Source organism: Lithobates pipiens, unplaced genomic scaffold (assembly GCF_037356315.1).
Source record: "Lithobates pipiens isolate NorthernLeopardFrog02 unplaced genomic scaffold, aLitPip1_a1.2 Scaffold_23, whole genome shotgun sequence".
Classification (NCBI taxonomy): domain Eukaryota; kingdom Metazoa; phylum Chordata; class Amphibia; order Anura; family Ranidae; genus Lithobates; species Lithobates pipiens.
Genome location: NW_027507785.1, coordinates 325,593,027 through 325,612,910, shown reverse-complemented (window position 1 = coordinate 325,612,910; position 19,884 = coordinate 325,593,027).

Sequence of the window (19,884 nt, the reverse complement as noted above, 5' to 3'; positions counted from 1 at the left end):
TTATTCATTAGTCCATTGTTGTGAAAATTAGATGTGTGCACTCCTTTATGCATCTGTTTTTTTTATTGTACTTTTTTAACACTATCTTTGATTTAAAAAATTTATTAAAAAATGATGACAATGAGGAACCATTGTAAAAGAAAAGATCCGGGTTATTTCAAAGAGCTTCTGTAACCCAAAAGATGCATTTCATGCTAACTGCATCCATAAAAAGCAGCCAACATTAAAGCGGAGGTCCACCCTAAAGTGGACCTCCGCTCATCGGAACCCTCCCCCCCTCCGGCGCCACAATTGGCACCTTTCAGGGGGGAGGGGGGTGCAGATACCTGTACAGTACAGGTATTCTGCACCCACTTCCGGGATAGCTCTCTGCGGAAAGGGGCGTAGATTACGCCCCTTTCCGCAAGTGCCCGCCCCTTTCCGCAAGTGCCCCGCTGCCTGCTGGGAAACACACAGATCCCAGAGGCAGCGGGGACCATCCTTATTGCGCAGCGCGATTTGCGCATGCGCAGTAGGGAACCGGGAAATGAAGCCGAAAGGCTCCATTTCCTGATTCCCATACCCAAGATGGCGGCGGCAGCACCCGACAAGACGATCTAGAGATCGGCTTCGGGTGCCGACATCGCGGGCGCGCTGGACAGGTAAGTGTCACTATTTTAAAAGTCAGCAGCTGCAGTATTTGTAGCTGCTGGCTTTAAAAAAAAAAAAAAAAACGCAGAGTCCCGGCGGACTCCCGCTTTAACCACTTAAGAACCAAGCCTATTTTTTACACTTGGTGTTTACAAGTTAAAATCATTTTTTTTGGCTAGAAAATTACTTAGAACCCCCAAACATTATATATATATTTTTTGAGACACCCTAGAGAATAAAATGGTGGTTGTTGCAAAACTTTATGTCACACTTTATTTGCACAGTGGTCTTACAAGCGCAAATTTTTGGAAAAAATACACCTTTTTGAATAAAAAAATAAATAAGACAACAGCTATTTTTTTTTTTTAGATTGTGAAAGATAATGTTACGCTGAGTAAATTAATACCTAACGTGTCACGCTTCAAAATTGCGCCCGCTCGTGGAATATTGACATACTTTGACCCTTAAAAATCTCCATAGGCAACGTTTAAAAATCTCTACAGGTTACCAGTTTTGAGTTACAGAGGAGATCTTTTACCAGGATTATTGCTCTCGCTCTAACGATTGCAGCGATACCTCACATGTGTGGTTTGAACACCGTTTTCATATGCGGTCTTGACTTACGTATGCGTTCACTTCTGCACGCAAACTCGGTGTGAAAGGGGCGCTTTAAATATTTTTTTCTTATTTATTTTACTATTTATTTTTTATTTTTACACTGTCCTTTTAAAAACAAAAATTGGGTAATTTTTATTCCTATTACAAGGAATGTAAACATCCCTTGTGATAGAAAAAAACATGACAGGACCTCTTTAATGTGAGATTTGGGGTCAAAAAGACCTCACTGCTCACATTTACACTTAAAGTGGTTGTAAACCCTTACAAACCACTTTGACCTACATGTAAACCTAGATTAAGGCTTACCTGTAGGTCCAAGAAATATCTTCTAAACCTACACGGTTCAGGAGATATTTCCAAAAAGACAGCCACCGCTGTCTATGGCACATGCACCATAGACAGTGGCACGCAGGCGCACTGGGCAGGCCACAGATTGCGGCAATATGCCGCGAGCGTCGGCTCCCGTGCGCATGCGCAGGAGTGACGTCATCGCTGCTCCGGCGAATCACAGCGCCGGAGCAGCGAGACCCGGAAGTCACTCTGGGATCCATGGCAGCGGCAGACATGAAGACGGATGACCGCTTCGGGGGCTTCGTTCTCAGGTAAGTTATTCATAATGAGCTAGTATGCTATGCATACTAGCTCATTATGCTATGCATTATGCCTTTGCCTTGCAGGTTGCTCCCCCCCCCCCCCCCCCCCCCCATAGGTTTACAACCACTTTAAATGTAATAAGTAAATATATGTCTTTAAAAAAGACCATTGGGCGAAAGTGATGTTTTGACGTTGCTTCTCGAGCCGAGTGGGGGCCATCATTCCCTCACTTGGCTCCATGCTACTAAGGGGAAAGGATCGGATGGTCTCCGCTGCTACCGGTGGGTCCGGTAAGAGGCAGAGACGACCAGAACATGGTGGGGGCAACTTTCCCGCTGCCGATAAAAGTGATCTTGCGGGGAATCTGCCATAGAGACCACTTTTATCTGAAAGAGGACTGCCCGCCATTGAATAAAATACTGGGGTTATGGCAGCTATCTGGTATTCTAGGTCAAAGTACCGATGTACAATAACGGCGGTTTCCAGGAAGTAGTTAAATTCACCGAGACCAAATATAATCACCTTCACAGCAGCCCCCTGCCACTGCATGCAAAGCTCAGTGTATACTCTTGTCAAGCCTTGGTGCTGGGATGAAAGAACTCTTAAAAAAATGTGTGACAGACTCAATTGGACAGGGGCTTTTGGAGGGGACTGCATGGTGGCCTACTGACTATGGGCCCTGGCTTTTGAAGGGGCTCTATTCTTGGGAGGTATGTGCCTGGGGAACATTTGGAGTGCTTTTGCTTTGGATTCATGTCCATGTCTCCCCAAAACACACAGGTTCTGGGAACCTAGGACCTGGATACAGATTTGGGGCCTCTCTGCCCAAACCAGCAATGGCTGCTTCACTCCCCCCCTATACTTTAGAGACTCTAAGCAGAAGATTTTATTAAGTTTAAAACAACCTGATGCTGAGGTCTCCTGCCACTCTGTGTAATCTGTTTTTTCATGTTTGAATGTCCATTGTTAATTGAGTCACCTATTGTTTCTGTTTGTCTGCTAATCCTCTTGGAGATGTGATTAGTATGGTGTCCACTTTACCTTGTTACCGAACCATTGTGAGATGTTTATGTGAATTCATTTACTGTTTAATTAGATCACTGTTAGCTGCTAATTGGATTGCTGTTTGAAGTTTACCTTATTCATGTGGTGACTGCCCTATTTTTGAAAGAAACCAAACCTGTATTTCTGTTCAGTAAGGCCTGATTCACACCTATGCAGATTACAGTTTGCATATTCCAGGTGCATTTTGCATTTTTCAATACATGTTTTTGATCCATTAAAGTTTATGGAACCAAAAATAAGAAAAAAGTCCCTGACCCTTTCCATAAAATGCATAGATGTGAATGTGACCCCTAGGAAACCATGTTAACCACTTCTCACCCGTCATATAGCAACATGACGTGCGCAAAGTGGTTGTGTTATCCTGACCGGACGTCACATGATGTGATCAGGATAATAAGCCGGCGTGCCCGTTGGGGGGCACGCAGCATGGCGATCGGTGGTGCCATGTGTCACTGTGATCTCTTGTCTTGGTAAAGAGTCTCTGATGGAGACTCTTTACCACGTGATCAGCTGTGTCCAATCACAGCTGATCACGATGTAAACAGGAAAAGCCATGTATCCGCTTTTCCTCACTTGTGTCTGATAGATGCGTGTAGAGGAGAGCCAATCGGCGGCTCTTCCTGAGAGAGGGGGCTGCGCTGATTAATTATTAGCACAGCCCCCCAAGGATGCCCACCCAGGACCACCAGGGATGCCACCAGGACCATCAGGGATGACCACCACTGATGACCACCAGGTATGCCAATCAGTGCCCACATATGATGCTAATCAGTGACCATCAGCAATGCCTGCCAGTGCCTCCATATCAGTGTTGCCCATCAGTGCCATTTATTAGTGTCCATCAGTGCCCCCCATCAGTGTCCACCAGTGCCACCTATCAGTGTCAATATGTGCTCATTAGTGCTGCCTATCAGTGCCCATCAGTACCACCCATAATTACCCATCAGTGTTGCCTATCAGTTCACATCAGTGACGCCTATCAATGCCTATCAGTGTTGTCTATCATTGCCCATCAGTGTCGCCTATCAGTGACTATCAGTGCCACCTATGAGTGCCCATCAGTGCTGCATATCAATGCCAGCTATGAGTGCCCATCAGTAGTGCCCATCAGGGCCACATATCAGTGCCCATCAGTGCCACCTCATGAGTGCCCATTAGTGCCGCCTCATCAGTGCCCGTCAGTGCAGCCTCATCAGTGTCCCTCAGTGAAGGAGAAAACGTACTTATTTACAGCATTTTCTAACAGAAACTAACCGTTTACAATGCTTGGGGCAAAGGACTGGTATTACCTCTTGGTCTGCTAGAAGAGTTTGAAGGACAGGAGTCACTGTTTGGCGGAGATGCCCAGGTGGGGTGCCAGGTCGTCCGTCAAAGTTAAATCATTTTGGCCCAACCAATGACCCAAGACCTTGAACTTGGAAGAAGCCAGGGAGAAGGTGTCAGCACCAGCAAAGGAGCTCATGGTGTCATATCACTGAAGTGGAGAGGAGTATTGTCCCACTTTAAGAGGACCTGTCACTCTGTCCTGATTGGGCAGGCTGGCAGGAACCCTGTAAATGCTCAAAGTCACAACTTCCAAGCTTTATTTGCTTTGGAAAGGAACATAGTCTGAACAGTGCTATAATTCTTCCTTTTACAGTCTGGAGCATGTGCTTTGCCTATCACAAGATCCGGCCATATAGAATAAAGCCAATCCCTGTATTTTCAGTTCCCCATATGCCCCAGGCTGTAGCAGGAGAAAAAATCATCCGTAAGGGTTGGCGCCAACCCTGGTCAAGTCAGGCAGATTTTATCTGACCTGACGTGATCTATGAAATGATCTGAATATAAGCTAGTAATTCCAGTATCATAATTGCTGTATAATCACATAGAACATATATCTTCCCATACATGCCAGGCTCCGATCGTCAGAGAGAAGATTATTCCCTCACACTTTTAAAAATACTCCTAATAATTACTTACTTTTAGTAACCAGTTCAGCTCTCACACCTGTACAGAAGATACATTTTTCTGTTCTGGTCCTGTGTATTCTTCAATAACTTTGCTATTACTTAACTACTTGCCTACTGAGCACCATTACCCCCTTCTTGTAAGCCCTTGTACACACGGTCGGAGAATCCGTCGGAATGTGTCCTATCGGACCGTGTTGTCGGATAATCCGACTGTGTGTGGTCTGCATCGGACTGTTTCCGTCGGAATATCCGTCGGACCAAATTTTCCAACTTGCTGGAAATATTTTCCGACAAACTTGTCGGATCGGACATACTCCGATCATGTGTAGAGAATTCCGTTCGGACAAAGTGCCACGCATGCTCAGATCAAATTCCTACATCAAAGCTATTGGCTACTAGCCTGAACGTAGTCCCATCGTAACGAAATTACGTCACCATGTTCTGAAAGATCGGATTTTTCGACAACTTTGTCCGACCGTGTGTATGCAACAGTTTCGGACAAAATCCGACGGACAAAATCCAACGGATTTGGTTGTCGGAATCTCCGACCGTGTGTACAAGGGCTAAGAGTCTTCTACTCTCTCCCAGGGGATTTTCGTTATGCCATCACATATCTATTTGTCTGGGATGACGGCAGCTTGGATCCCGATCTATTATACGCGATAGACAGTCGGGCTTCTGACTTATATATCACAGTCCATGGCTTGTAACCTTCTTGGAAACTATTCCCCTGTCTGATCACTGACTGATTATCACATATCACATGAACCTTTTGCAAGATACTGAGACCCCTTTCTCTTCCTTGCAACTACTGAACCCCAAATGAGTCCTGAAGAAGTGTACAGCGAAACGCGTAGACGCATTAGGGCTCACATCATATACAGATTGCCGTCTGTATATATGATTTTTATTTATGTTTCTTTCACGTCTCTGTTCTTTGTACTCGATGTATTTTTCAATAAACGTTAATATTTTTTGTATACTCCCATTGTTTGTTGTGCCTTTAAAGTCCGACCATAGGTTTTCGTCTTTTGGAACCTTTATTATTTCCCCAATATGTACGGATGAGGCTATGTGAGTGCTTTCTTTTTTCTTATTCGGAGAAGGAGATAAGTTAAGTAGGGTGGATTATGATTAAAAAAGATTTAAACATTTTATTTTAGAAAAAAAAATGATTTTTTTAACCACTTAAGGACCGCCTCACGCCGATATACGTCAGCAGAATGGCACAGTTGGGCACAATCACGTACCTGCGCGCTCCCGACCCGGTCCTGTGCTCTGTGACCATGGCCGCGGGACCAGCAGACCCCGATCGCCGCTGGTGTCCCACGATCGGGTCACAGAGCTGAAGAACGAGGAGAGGTCTGTGCAAACAAACCTTTCCCCGTGCTCCGTACTTCCCTGTGTGGCTGTCACCGATCGTCTCTTCCTTTTTATAGGGAATGACGATCAGTGACATCACATGCCAGGCCACACCCCTTACAATAAAAAAAAACATAACGTCATACATAACACTACACTGCCCACTAGTGGTTAACTCCTTCACTACCAGCGTCATTTACACAGGAATCAGTGCATTTAAATAGCACTGATTGCTGTATAAATGACAATGGTCCCAAAAATGTGTCAAAAATGTCCGCTATAATGTCGCAGTCACAATAAAAATCGTTTATTACTAGTAATAAAAAATATTAATAAAAATGCTATAAAACTATCCCCTATTTTGTAAATGCTATAACTTTTGCGCAAACCAATCAATAATCGCTAATTGCGATTTTTTTTTTTATACCAAAAATATGTAGAAGAATATGTATCGGCCTAAACTGAGGAAAAAAATGTTTTTTTATATATTTTTGGGGATATTTATTATAGCAAAATGTAAAAAATATAGCCTTTTTTTCAAAATTGTCGCTCTGTTTTTGTTTATAGCGCAAAAAATAAAAACTGCAGAGGTGATCAAATACCACCAAAAGAAAGCTCTATTTGTGGGAAAAAAAGGACGCCAATTTTGTTTGGGAGCCACTTTGGCTGCAAATTGGTCCGGGGGCTTAAGTGGTTAACTAACTTCATATGCATATCATCAGAGCTTACCCCCTTTGATTTGCAGATTAATGAATCAGAATAATTTCAAAGTAACAGTAATGTTACTTTGTATCTCTGAATTTGCTGCAGAGTTTATAAACACTGATTAGAATGTCCGCTTTTGAATGTCCACTGCCCGGTTTACACTACAAGTTCCGGCTGTCATTTTAACAGTTGGGAATTGCTGGTAAAAGTGGTGATGGGAAATGTCAGTAAGGGGGAAGGGACAAAATGTACATAGTATAGTATATACAAGCCTGGATAAATTGCTTTAATTAAAGGGACCCGTCAGTCAGGAAATATGTGCGATGTCATTGATGATATGTTTTTCAAGGTGTAAATTTCAAGACTCATCTTCCTACTTCCTTTAGACTTACTGACCTGACATTTGATAAACGTGATTTGTTCCAAGTTTGTGACACATCAGACAGCGATGGAGCAATAAAGAACATAATTTTATATGCAACATATTATTTACTAGCATTATTTATACAGCAGCTTAGGATGAGGGAGAGTGCAAATTTGCTTTTTTTTAAATGCATTCTTCAATTACCGTATAAAATAGGATGCAATTACAGTTGGCAAAGAGCAGTTATTCCTCAATACATAAATGTATGTATTGTTGGTAATAACAAAAAAAGAGTAACATTGCAGAGTAATCAATGTATATTTGCTTTTTGATAAAGATCAGTCAGAAGTCAGATAGGTTCATTATAACATACATTTAGAAGACCAGGAGGAAAAATAGACAATGGAAGGGCTGATATATAAACAGGAACATTTGTCACAATTAAAGTGAAGGCAAGTTGTCATATTTAGTTATTAAAATAACAAACATGTTATACTCGGCTGCCCATCCATTAAGGGTGCACGGGGTGCCACCCCCTCTCTCCAACCACCCCCCTATATGACTAACGGAAAGATTCATGCATTGCACAAATCTATCCGAGGCTATCACCGCAATCAATTGTCACTGAATCCGGAGTTCCGTGTCCCGATTGTTAGTATGGGGCCCAGGGCTCTCGTGAGACCCCGGTCTCTGTAATAGCCATCCAGAGGCTATCACAGCGTTCAGGTGACCTGGAATCAGAAGTCCTGATTCTTAGTATGGGGCCCAGGGCTCTCGGTGAGACCCTGGTCTCTGTAATAGCCATCCAGGGGCTATCACAGCGATCAGGTGACCTGGAATCAGGAGTCCCGATTGTTAGTATGGGGCCCGGGCCCCTCGGTGAGACCTCGGTCTCTGTAATAGCCATCCAGGGGCTATCACAGCGATCAGGTGACCTGGAATAAGGAGTGCCGATTGTTAGTATGGGGCCCGGACCCCTCGATGAGACCCCGGTCTCTGTAACAGCCATCCAGTGGCTATCACAGCGATCAGATCACCTGGAATCAGGAGTCCAGATTGTTAGTATGGGGCCCGGACCCCTCGGTGAGACCCTGGTCTCTGTAACAGCCATCCAGGGGCTATCACAGCGATCAGGTCACCTGGAATCAGGAGTCCAGATTGTTAGTATGGGGCCCGGACCCCTCGGTGAGACCCCGGTCTCTGTAACAGCCATCCAGAGGCTATCACAGCGATCAGGGGACCTGGAATCAGGAGTCCCGGTTCTTAGTATGGGGCACGGGCCCCTCAGTGAGACCCTGGTCTCTGTAACAGCCATCCAGGGGCTATCACAGTGATCAGCGGACCTGGATTCAGGAGTCCAGATTCTTAGTATGGGGCCCGGAACCCTCGGTGAGACCCCGGTCTCTGTAACAGCCATCCAGAGGCTATCACAGCGATCAGGTGACCTGGAATCAGGAGTCCCAATTGTTAGTATGGGGCCAGGGCCCCTCGATAAGACCCCGATCCCTGTGCTGGAAGCGCGCCGTACAGTGCACTCCCAGCACAAAGACAGATATGCAAATATGCGACCCCCAAGGAAAAAAGCCCGGTTCAGCGGGGGCCGCATATTTGCATACGCTTGGTGCCAAGGGATTAAATTCCTTTTGATCATTTTCAGGATATAGGTGGATCATTGAAATGGCTCCTGGCACTTTAGTAAAACAATAATGAAATCAAAATTTACATTAAAAAAAAATTGCACATCATGTACGTATCTCACATCCTGTGTTTTTTTTCTTTTTTTTCTTTTGAGGATATTATGTGCAAAAAAGAAAGATAAGAAATAGATAAGGCTCCTATCACAACAAAAATTTTATTTTTTGTTGCTTATATAAAAATAAATATACAATCTCTATTTACATCTAAAAATTGGGCACAGATACCCAGAACCGGTAATAAAAACACAACATTGTCTTATCAAAACTTCAGCGCTGCACAGGAATCTAGAACCTGTGTAATCACACCTACTAAGCAACATAGCTATTAAAAAACACAATCAGATCTTGTATGACAATATTTGTTAATCATATGGAAATTGAACTTGCCTTACTTGAACTGAAAATCAAGGTTAAAGAAACGAATGCCTATATGTTTGGAATTTTGGTTGAGCACACACTGATCCTTATTAAGTCTGGTTATTAGTTTATCAGATCACAGGAAAGACATCTGTGCAAAGTATTCAGAGGACGATGCTTTAGCAAACCAGAACAGCATACTCAAAGAGGCACCGGGAACTTTTAGGCTTGCAAGTATGGTGAGTGGAAGGGCTCGAGTCCTGCAGGAACGCATGGGAATGGGGTTCCTGTACTTTTTCAACAGCAGTAACACCATTCCCATTAGCAGCCGCATCCTGCTGGGCCAACAACACAACCACACATGTGCTGATTCGAAGCCTGCAAAGCGCATGCATGGCATTTTTGGATGAATGGAAGGCAGTAACACTCAGTCTCGGCTGCCACGACGCCTCGCCAAAGCAGAGAACAAGAGGATAGTAGCAGTAGTAGTAGTACAGCAGTAGACTGTCTCAGTGGCGGTGCCTCGCCATAGCAGAGAGGAGGACACTGATGTGAGGGGGCAGAGGAGGACATTAAGGAGCAGGGAGTGAAGGGGGCAGAGTAGGACATTACTGAGTGGGGAGTGAAGGGGGCAGAGTAGGACATTACTGAGCGAGGAGTGAAGGGGGCAGAGTAGGACATTACTGTGGGGGGTGAAGGGGCAGAGGAGGACATTACTGTGGAGGGGGGTGAAGGGGGCAGAGGAGAGCATTGCTTGGGGAGGGGAATGAAGGGGCAGAGGTGGACATGACTTTCAATGGGAGAGGAGGGAATCCGACAGCGCTGCAGGGGAAAGAGGGAACACAGGGGGGCCTGTACAGCAGTTGGAAGGGGCACATGTGCTAGAACCAATCCCTCTGCAGTACAGCCGAAGGGAGAAAGAAGAGAAGAAGCTGGCAGCGCTGCAGGGGAGGCAGAAGTGGATAATTGTCTGCAATAAGACGGTACAGCTGGCCCTCCAACTCAGCAGGTACTGGGTCGGTGCCCAATCAGTCCAAAAGGGGATCCCAGTACCTGCTGAGTTGGAGGGCCGGCTGTACCATCTAATTGCAGACAATAATCCACTTCTGGAGGGCTGGCTGTACTGCCTTATCAGCGGCCCGGCACCCAACAGTCACTCAAACCACAGAAATACAGAATTGGAAAGCCAGACCAAAATCGGATACAAGAATCCAAGATCATTTTAATTGTTGATTAAATAAAAAGTAATATCATACAGAAATAGCCAACATGTTTCTGGGGGTAACACCCTATTTTTTGCTTATTTTTGTAGCCCTGATGAAGGGGGAGTGGTCTTGCCTCCAAGACACATTGGCTGACTTTTTTTTATCAACACTTAAAATTATTTTGGACTCTTTAATCCAATTTTGGTCTGGTGCTCCTTTTCTGTATTTCTATGGTTCACTTTAGTAAACTAGTCCACATTGATCATTTCTATATACGAGTTTCCCATTAATATATACAGAAGAGATCATGGAAAATGGCCTCTCCTGGCTGGGAATGTCCAGATTTTGGATCTAAATGGGGACTGTATGTTCAGTTTTCTACGAGTAATAACGTTTTTTATATTTTTTATGTGGCCTTATCTTGTGGGAGGTTTTTTGTGTTTTTTTTGTTTGGTATTTCGATTTGGCACCCTTATTCCCTTTTCAGATAATTAGATAATTGATGTGTCATGTATATTAATTACATCCAATTTGAGACCTGAGAATTTATTTTAATTTGATTTCTTGCATATTAATGTAGCTTTCTTAATGCAACAGTGTAAGGCACGGTTCACACTGCCGTGACTCGTGATCCGACTTGTGAGACTCCAAGTCACGTGACATGTGAAATACCATGTTAGCCAATAAGAGCTGTCTTAATTACATAGCTACATAATTACATAGTAGGTGAGGTTGAAAAAAGACACAAGTCCATCAAGTCCACTTGACGGACAATTAGCACTACTGAAGTCGTTCAGAGTTCAGAAAAGGTTCCTACTTCAAGACGACTTCTATCTGACTTGTGCCCATAGACGTTAAAGGAAGTTACCTCCAAGTCGGATCCTCATCTATATTATTGTGATTTTGATCCGACATTACAGGACGATTACACAGGCATTTACTGAAAGTCGCTTTAAAGTCACATCAAGACGTACTCAAGTCACTAGCAAACCGCCAGGAAGCCGCCTGCCAAAGTTACACTGTACTGTAAGTCGCACAACTTTCAGGTTGCAGCAGCATGAACCAAGCCTTGGCCTTGGCACAATGGTCAACTTAGCTGCAGTAAAAAAAGATGCAGAGCCAATTGGCGCTCTAGGTGATGGAGCTCGGAAATTGGTTTTCAAAGAAGGGCCTCGTAAGGGTCCCTTTTGAGGTTGGTATGAAATATGTTACCAAGAAGGGTATAAATCTTTTTTTTTTTTTGATCAATCGATTTTTTAAAAATAATGCATATAAGATATACACCGTACATTAGATGTCAAATACGAGTAAACAAAAGATATCCGGTAAAAGGCGTACAGTTCATCCATTAAGTAAGAGATCAATAATACGGTATATAAACAGAAGTACAAAATTAGCTGGTATATATAATATTATATAAATGTTAGCCTCCCCTAGACACCCCAATGGGTGCTCAAGGGTATAAATCTTGACCCATAGTCAGCATACTTTAGGACATGTCTACCAAATATGAGCCATAGTTTCTTCCTGTGGGCATCCCCGGAAGCAAAGAGGGGAATGAGTTGGAATGAATTGGGCCAGATATATGGAGGGTTTTTATTTGTGTGTGTGTGTGGCTTTTTTTTCTGTGTTGGTTGAACTGGATGGACTTGTGGCTTTTTTCAACCAGATTAACTATGATGCACTATAACTTATGCTAACATAGATTAACCCACAGGCGTCTGGAAGCACTGTCTCTTCTGGTAAGATGTACCCTTACCATTCTATGTAATATGAAGTGATTTACCTATTACTCTATACCGGGGTTTCTCAGCCATGGAACTCTAGGGTTCCTCTAGAGGTTGCTTGGGGTTCCTTGAGCAATGAGCAATTTCTCCCTCTCAGATAAGTTCCTACTAACGCCATTGATCTTTTTAGCTCTCTGTCAGGGGGTAATTCTTCCCAATGACCACAAGTGTATCATGAGTTGTAGACTTTTATTTTTTATCAGGGGTTCCCTGAGACCGCAACGTTTTTTCAAGAGTTCCTCTGTGTTGAAGGGGTTGAGAAAGGCCTTTCTATACTGTGAAAACAATATAAACAACACTAAATAAAAGCTTGTGAAAGACTTTCTCTGTAACGCATACATGTGTATCTATGTTGTGACTCAGCCTGCTCCTTGAGAGATATGATTTCTTATCACACCCTGATATAAAATGATAATAACAGCAGTGCCCATGTAATTAGAGTTCATGGCATGGAAATGACTAGCAGAATCTGTTGTACTTTTTCAGCTGATTAGTGTCGGTTATGTTAAGTATCACCTGTCAATATACCATCTGGTTATACAGCAATGATATATTTAATCTTCACAGAAAACAACGCATTCCTCGTGAGTAGAAACCCTTTCATAATGCTGGAGCTCTCATTATAATCAGTGTGTGTGATAGACACCTTAGGAAATAATCCTACATATTCAAACTGATATAAAATATACAGGTAAATGTGTGAAAAAATATGCTGCCTAATACCTTATTTCAGAGTGGTGCTCGGCGCTCACGTGACTGCCCGCTGCTCTCCTCCCCGATCTGAGAGCTACAGCGGGTGGGGCTGAGAATCCCCCACTGACGTCAACCGGGAGGAGAGGAGGAGAGCAGCGGGCAGTCACGTGAGCGCCAAGTGCTGCTCAGAAATAAGGTATTATGCAGCATATTTTTTTTATAAATAACACACAGGGTGGCACATAATGTAATATAACACATTGGATTATAGTGAGAAAACTGTATTTTTTGCAGCAGGAGAGGAGAATCGGGGAGCTGACAGGCGGGGGGGGGGGGGAGAGGAGGACAGAGGAGGACACAGGAGAAGAAGATCAGGGAGCTGACAGGCAGGGGGGTGAGGGGGGAGAGGAGGACAGGAGGACACAGGAAAGCAGGCTGCGGATGATGAAGGCACATAACTGACCACAGTGTCAGGGCTCAGCAGCCATGATAAAACGTGGTCGGTATACAGGGAGGAGGACAGAACCAGGCAGGTTCAACCAGATATTTTAGGTGAAAGAAGGGGCCAAATGACACAGCACAAGCACTGTGCCGTATAACATGCTTCAAACAGGATTCTTTTTTTTTTTTTTAGGGTTACAAACACTTTAATCTCCTTATAGCCAGACCAGGTATCAAAAATTGTCTTTATGAACATTTCCTTGTTTCTCTGAGTATCCAATTTATCCATCATACACAATCTAAACATAGCTACCTTAAACTACTCTAAAGTAGTAGGGTTTGGCTGATCCCATCAAGTCAATATGTTTTTTCTTGCTCACAACAAACAAATCATTTTCCATCTACTGAGGCTAGGTTCAGATTCATAATACATTATTGATACCAAAGGGAAATTACTAATTCACAACAGCTATAATACCATTTTGATCGGACTATCAGTGCGATTATGTAGCGCTACTTGGTTGCAACTTAGATACAACTTAGATACTGTATGACTTTGATACAACTTTGATAAGGTTTCCCTGGTCACGCGATTCTGTGCGACTCAAGTCACATCCGAAATTGCACTTGTGTGAAGCAGGCCTAAGTGCTACCTGTAGATTCTCATTCACTTTTAAAGGTTAATTTACAGTAATATGCAGATTCAGTGCCTTGCAAAAGTATTCACCCCCTTGGCATTTTACGTGTTTTGTTGCCTGGAATTAACATGGATTGTTTGAGGATTTGCGTCATTTAATTTACAGAACATGCTCACAACTTTGAAGATTTTTTTTTATTGTGAATCAAACAACAAATATGACAAAATTACGGAAAAAGTCAATGCGCATAACTATTCACCCCCCCTAAAGTCAATACTTTGTAGAGCCACCTTTTGCAGCTATCACAGCTCCAAGTCACTTTGGATGAGTCTCTACGAGCTTGCCACATCTTACCACTGGGATTTTTGTCCATTCCTCCTTGCAAAAATGCTCCAGCTCCTTCAAGTTGGATGGTTTGCGCTTGTGAACAGCAATCTTTAAGTCTGGCCACAGATTTTCTATTGGATTGAGGTCTGGGCTTTGACTAGGCCATTCCAACACGTTTACATGTTTCCCCTTAAACCGCTCGAGTGTTGCTTTAGCAGTGTGTTTGGGGTCATTGTCCTGCTGGAACCTCCGTCCTTGCCTCAAATCACACACAGAGTGCTACAGGTTTTGCTCAAGAATATCCCTGTATTTATCACCATCCATCTTTCCCTCAACTCTGACCAGTTTCCCAGTCCCGACTGTATGGTGTTCTTTGGGTGATGTGATGTGTTGGGTTTGCGCCAGACATAGCGCTTTCTTTGATGGCCAAAAAGTCATCAGACCAGAGCACCTTCCTCCATACATTTTGGGAGTCTCCCACGTGCCTTTTCGCAAACTCAAAACGTGCCATTTTGTTTTTTGCTGAAAGTAATGACTTTCTTCTGGCCACTCTTCCATAAAGCCCAACTCTATGGAGCATATGGCTTATTGTCTTCCTATGTACAGATACTCCAGTCTCTGTTGTGGAACTCTACAGCATTTCCAGGGTCTCTGTACTGCCTCTCTGATTAATGCCCTCCTTGCCCAGTCTGTGAGTTTTGGTATGTGGCCATCTCTTGGCAGGTTTGCTGTTGTGCCATGTTCTTTCAATTTGGTTATGATAGATTTGATGGTGCTCCTAGGGATCATCAAAGATTTGGATATTTTTTTTTACAACTTAACCCTGACTTGTACTTCTCAACCACATTGTCCCTTACTTGTTTGGAGAGTTCCTTGGTCTTCAAGGCAGTGTTTGGTTAGTGATGCCTCTTGCTTAGATGTTGCAGCCTTTGGGGCCTTTCAAAAAGGTGTGTCTATGTAATGACAGATCATGTGACACTTAAATTGGTTGCACCATAGATTTTTTATGGGCTTCATAACATAGGGGGTGAATACATACTCACATGCTTATTATCAGTTTTTTATTTCTGAAAAATAGTATTGTTTTTTCTAATTTGACTTCATCATCAACTTAAGCCTTGTACACACAGTCGGAGAATCCATCGGAATGCGTCTTATCGGACCGTGTCGTCGGATAATCCGACTGTGTGTGGTATGCATCGGACTGATTCCGTCCGAATATCCGTCGGACCCAATTTTCCAACATGTTGGAAATATTTTCCGACCAACTGGTTTGATCGGACATACTCCGATCATGTGTAGATAATTTTGATCGGACCAAGTGCCACGCATGCTCAGATCAAATTCCTACATCAAAGCTATTGGCTACTAGTCCCATCGTAACGAAATTACATCATCACGTTCTGAATGATCGGATTTTTCGACAACTTAGTCCGACCGTGTGTATGCAACAGTTTCGGACAAGATCCGACGGGCAAAATCCGACGGATTTGGTTGGCAGAATGTCCGACCGTGTGTACAGGGGCTAAGACTATTATGTTCTGATCCGTCACATATAATTCAGATTAAAAAAGCATTGAGATAAAGGCTGTAATGTAACAAAATAGGCAAAACGCCAATGGGGGGTGAATACTTTTGAAAGGCACTGCAGATGGTGGACAGAGCAAGCTAGTGCAAGGGTCTTCAAACTTTTCAAACATAGGGCCAGTTTATCGTCCTTCTGGCTTTAGAAGGGCCGGATTGTAGCCGGCAGGGGCAGAAAATGTCACGGGCCCAGCATCAATGAGAATAAATATGGCTTCAGGGTTGGTGGTCAAAGAGTAGAAGGGATAGTATCTCATCATTGGTATTGGTGGAAGAAATAGTGCCCCATCAGTGGGAGGAAGAGCGCCCCAAGGGTCAGATAAAGGCTAGCAAAGGGCCACAGCTTGGAGACCCCTGAGCTAGTGGATCCTAATATAGTATTCATCAATTGTATAATATTTTGCCAGAATTTTTCTATTATTGGACACAGCCACCATAGGTGTAATACAATACATTAGGTTCGTCAAGAAAACATTTCGGAGAAGTAGATAATCACACTGATTGATGATGATTTATGAACAAAATTAAATACCTGGTATCCTCTATAAAAAAATTTAGGTTGAATCTCTCTCCAATTTTCATTTATTATTGCTTGTTAGCCTTTACGCTTTTTTTTTTATACTCCCATCCCCCCACTTTCCTTTTATGCCATTCCATCCTTGTATAAGATGGCAATGAAGACCCAACTTGATCAAATCAATACTCACTCTATCACAAAGTAAAAAAAAAAAAAAATTGATAGTGACTTATTAAGGAAGTATATTATATTTGTACATCAAGTTGTCCTCAGAGAAGTCTTGATGATTAGTATAGTCCTGAAGACTAGTTAGCAGTACTATGAAAATAGTAGTATAATAGTGAAAATAGAGGATCTGCTAAGCTCATGGCCGAGGAACTAATTACGAGATTTATAGCAGAAATTACCGGGTCAGCAGATGTGAAGTATTGTCAATAGTATAAGTACTATATATAACAAATAACTACGTAGAAGATATGTTAGTCTATTAACATCCACTTACCTGCCTCCCTATGGATATGTCCAGTATTGTCCTCCCGATAGTCACAGATCAATGACAGACATTGCAGATACGTGGGTCTCATTTATAAAGGAGGTTGTTCCATGTGTTGACTTATCACAGATAAATGACATTCCCCTGATATGATAAAGCATTGCACCTATAAGTATAATGAGCTATTACACTACATAACTGTCCCGTCCAGAGGCATTGTATGAGCGGAATAGCACAGTATACCGGAATGCCAGGTATGAAGGTTGCCCTAGCAAGTGCATATTAAGAAACAATTATGCGATTTCCCTATTTAATGAAGCAATAATTGGACTTGACAATGAACCAAACATTAATCTATTCACTCTTAAATTGCTATTATTTTGTTTTTGCTTTTAATTGCTTTTTTATACTTTTACATTGTAAGATAAACAGTTTACTGTTGCCTGGATCATAGGCCATCAGTTTTGGTGGAGACTGGTATAGCACAGTCAGATGCTGGCAGAATAAAATGCTTGAGAAAAGGCAAGACAAGGAAAGACCATAGCACTGAACCCTCCAAGCCCCGGTGGAACGGAAAGCACCAGTGCACAGGCAGCGGTTGCTGTTAACCCTTCAAATACAATTCAAATCCAAAAAAAAAAAAAAACTGGCATCTCGGTAACATCCTCAACAGTGGCAGCCCGTCCATAGGGGGTGCCGCCCCCCAGCAGTTAAAAAAAAAAAAAAAAAAAAAAATATATATATATATATAAAATTTCCTTTAAGTGCACTGCGTTCAGGCGCTGTACACAGCGCACTATAGGAAACACCACGTCAATGCAATCACGAGATTGCAGACGAGGTGCTTCATTTGCAGGATTTTTACCTGCTTTGTGGCGCATTCCATCGCACCAAAAAACTTCTGCTTTGTTCTTCGAGTTAAGACGTTACTTCAGGTTTCCCTGTGACAGGGGGAAACCAAAAGTGATGTCAGAAGCTCAGTGGAACGCACGGCCCATGCAGAGCTGGTTAGTAAGGCTCCAAAATAGGTGAACTGCGAGTGCCAAGCTTGGCGCTCGCTGACCACTCAGCTGTTGTTAGGAAAGCGAATGACTCTTCGCTTTCCTAACACTGAACCGCCTCTCCGCCAATCAGGTGCTCGGGTCTGTTACCTGTCACCTGATTGGCTGAAATGACAGGCGCCGCTATTGAACACCTATCAGGAGGCAGGAGACGCATGAAGGACCCCGCTCATCGCCCACAGACACAGGGTAAGTGCTGGGCAGATGGCGAGCGGGCGAGGGCACACTGGCAGCATTTAATGGGCATACTGACAGCATTTGATGGACACACTGGCAGCATATGATAGGCAGTTGAGCACACTGGCAGCATTTGATGGGCATACTGGCAGCATTTGATGGGCACACTGGCAACATTTGATGGGCACAGTGGCAGCGTTTGGCACAGTAGCTGCGTTTGATGACACAGCGGCTGCGTTTGATGACACAGCGGCAGTGTTTGATGGCACAGTGGCTGCGTTTTATGGCACAGTGGCTGCAATTGATGGCACAGTGGCTGCGTTTGATGGGCACAGTGTCTGCGTTTGATGGCACAGTGGCTGCGTTTGATGGGCACAGTGGCTGCATTTTAAGGCACAGTGGCTGCATTTGATGGGCACAGTGGCTGCATTTGATGGGCACAGTGGCTGCGTTTGATGGGCACAGTGGCTGCGTTTGATGGGCACAGTGGCTGTGTTTGATGGGCACAGTGTCTGCGTTTGATGGGCACAGTGGCTGCATTTTAAGGCACAGTGGCTGCGTTTGATGGCACAGTGGCTGCATTTGATGGGCACAGTGGCTGCGTTTGATGGCACAGTGGCTGCAATTTATGTTTTTTTTTCAAAATGTTATAAGTTTGTTTGCGCCCCCCTCCCCCCCAAGCATTTTGATCACCAGCCGCCACTGGTCCTCAATGAAAATTCTTGTATTAGCTTACATGGTAGGATCCAGTCCAAAAACAGGAAGCTAATGAGTTTCCACTAGAAAAAGCCTTAGTCATCACTTATAGCTGAAATGCGTTAGCCTCCTGTTTCTGGACTGGATCCTACCATGTGATAAAGGAATCATTACTGAAGACATGACCGGGCTGTCGCATTTTCTTTGCTTGAACTTCAGCAATGGAGCCTATTGATGCTATAGAACAGTGGCGGCTGGTGCTCCACTTTTTGGGGGTGGGCAGCAAACAAACCCGCCCTCGCCAGGTCCACACTTACCCCATCCAGGTCACGGGCGACTTCGTGCCTCCCAGGCTTCTCCTCCAGGCCAATACGGTCTTAAGACCTGCCCCCTGTCCTGATTGGCCAAGAGGACAAACAAGAAGACAATAGCGAATGTTAATTCGCTAATGTCACAAGTGGGTGGGTTCAGGGCGCAGTAGACTGCACCCCAAGCCCACATGGAGATTGGGGGTGCACCCTAAGCCCACATGGAGCTAATGGCACACCTTACATGAACTACCAATAAATAACCCTGAATCTCATTATAATATACAGTATCTCACAAAAGTAAGTACACCCCTCAAGTTTTTGTAAATCTTTTTTTCTATCTTTTCATGTGACAACACTGAAGAAATGACACTTTGCAACAATGTAAAGTAGTGAGTGTACAGCTTGTATAACAGTGTAAATTTGCTGTCCCCTCACAATAACTCAACACACAGCCATTAATGTCTAAACCGATGGCAACAAAAGTGAGTACACCCCTAAGTGAAAATGTCCAAATTGGGTCCAATTAGTAATTTTCCCTCCCCGTGTCATGTGACTCGTTAGTGTTACAAGGTCTCAGGTGTGAATGGGGAGCAGGTGCGATACATTTGAT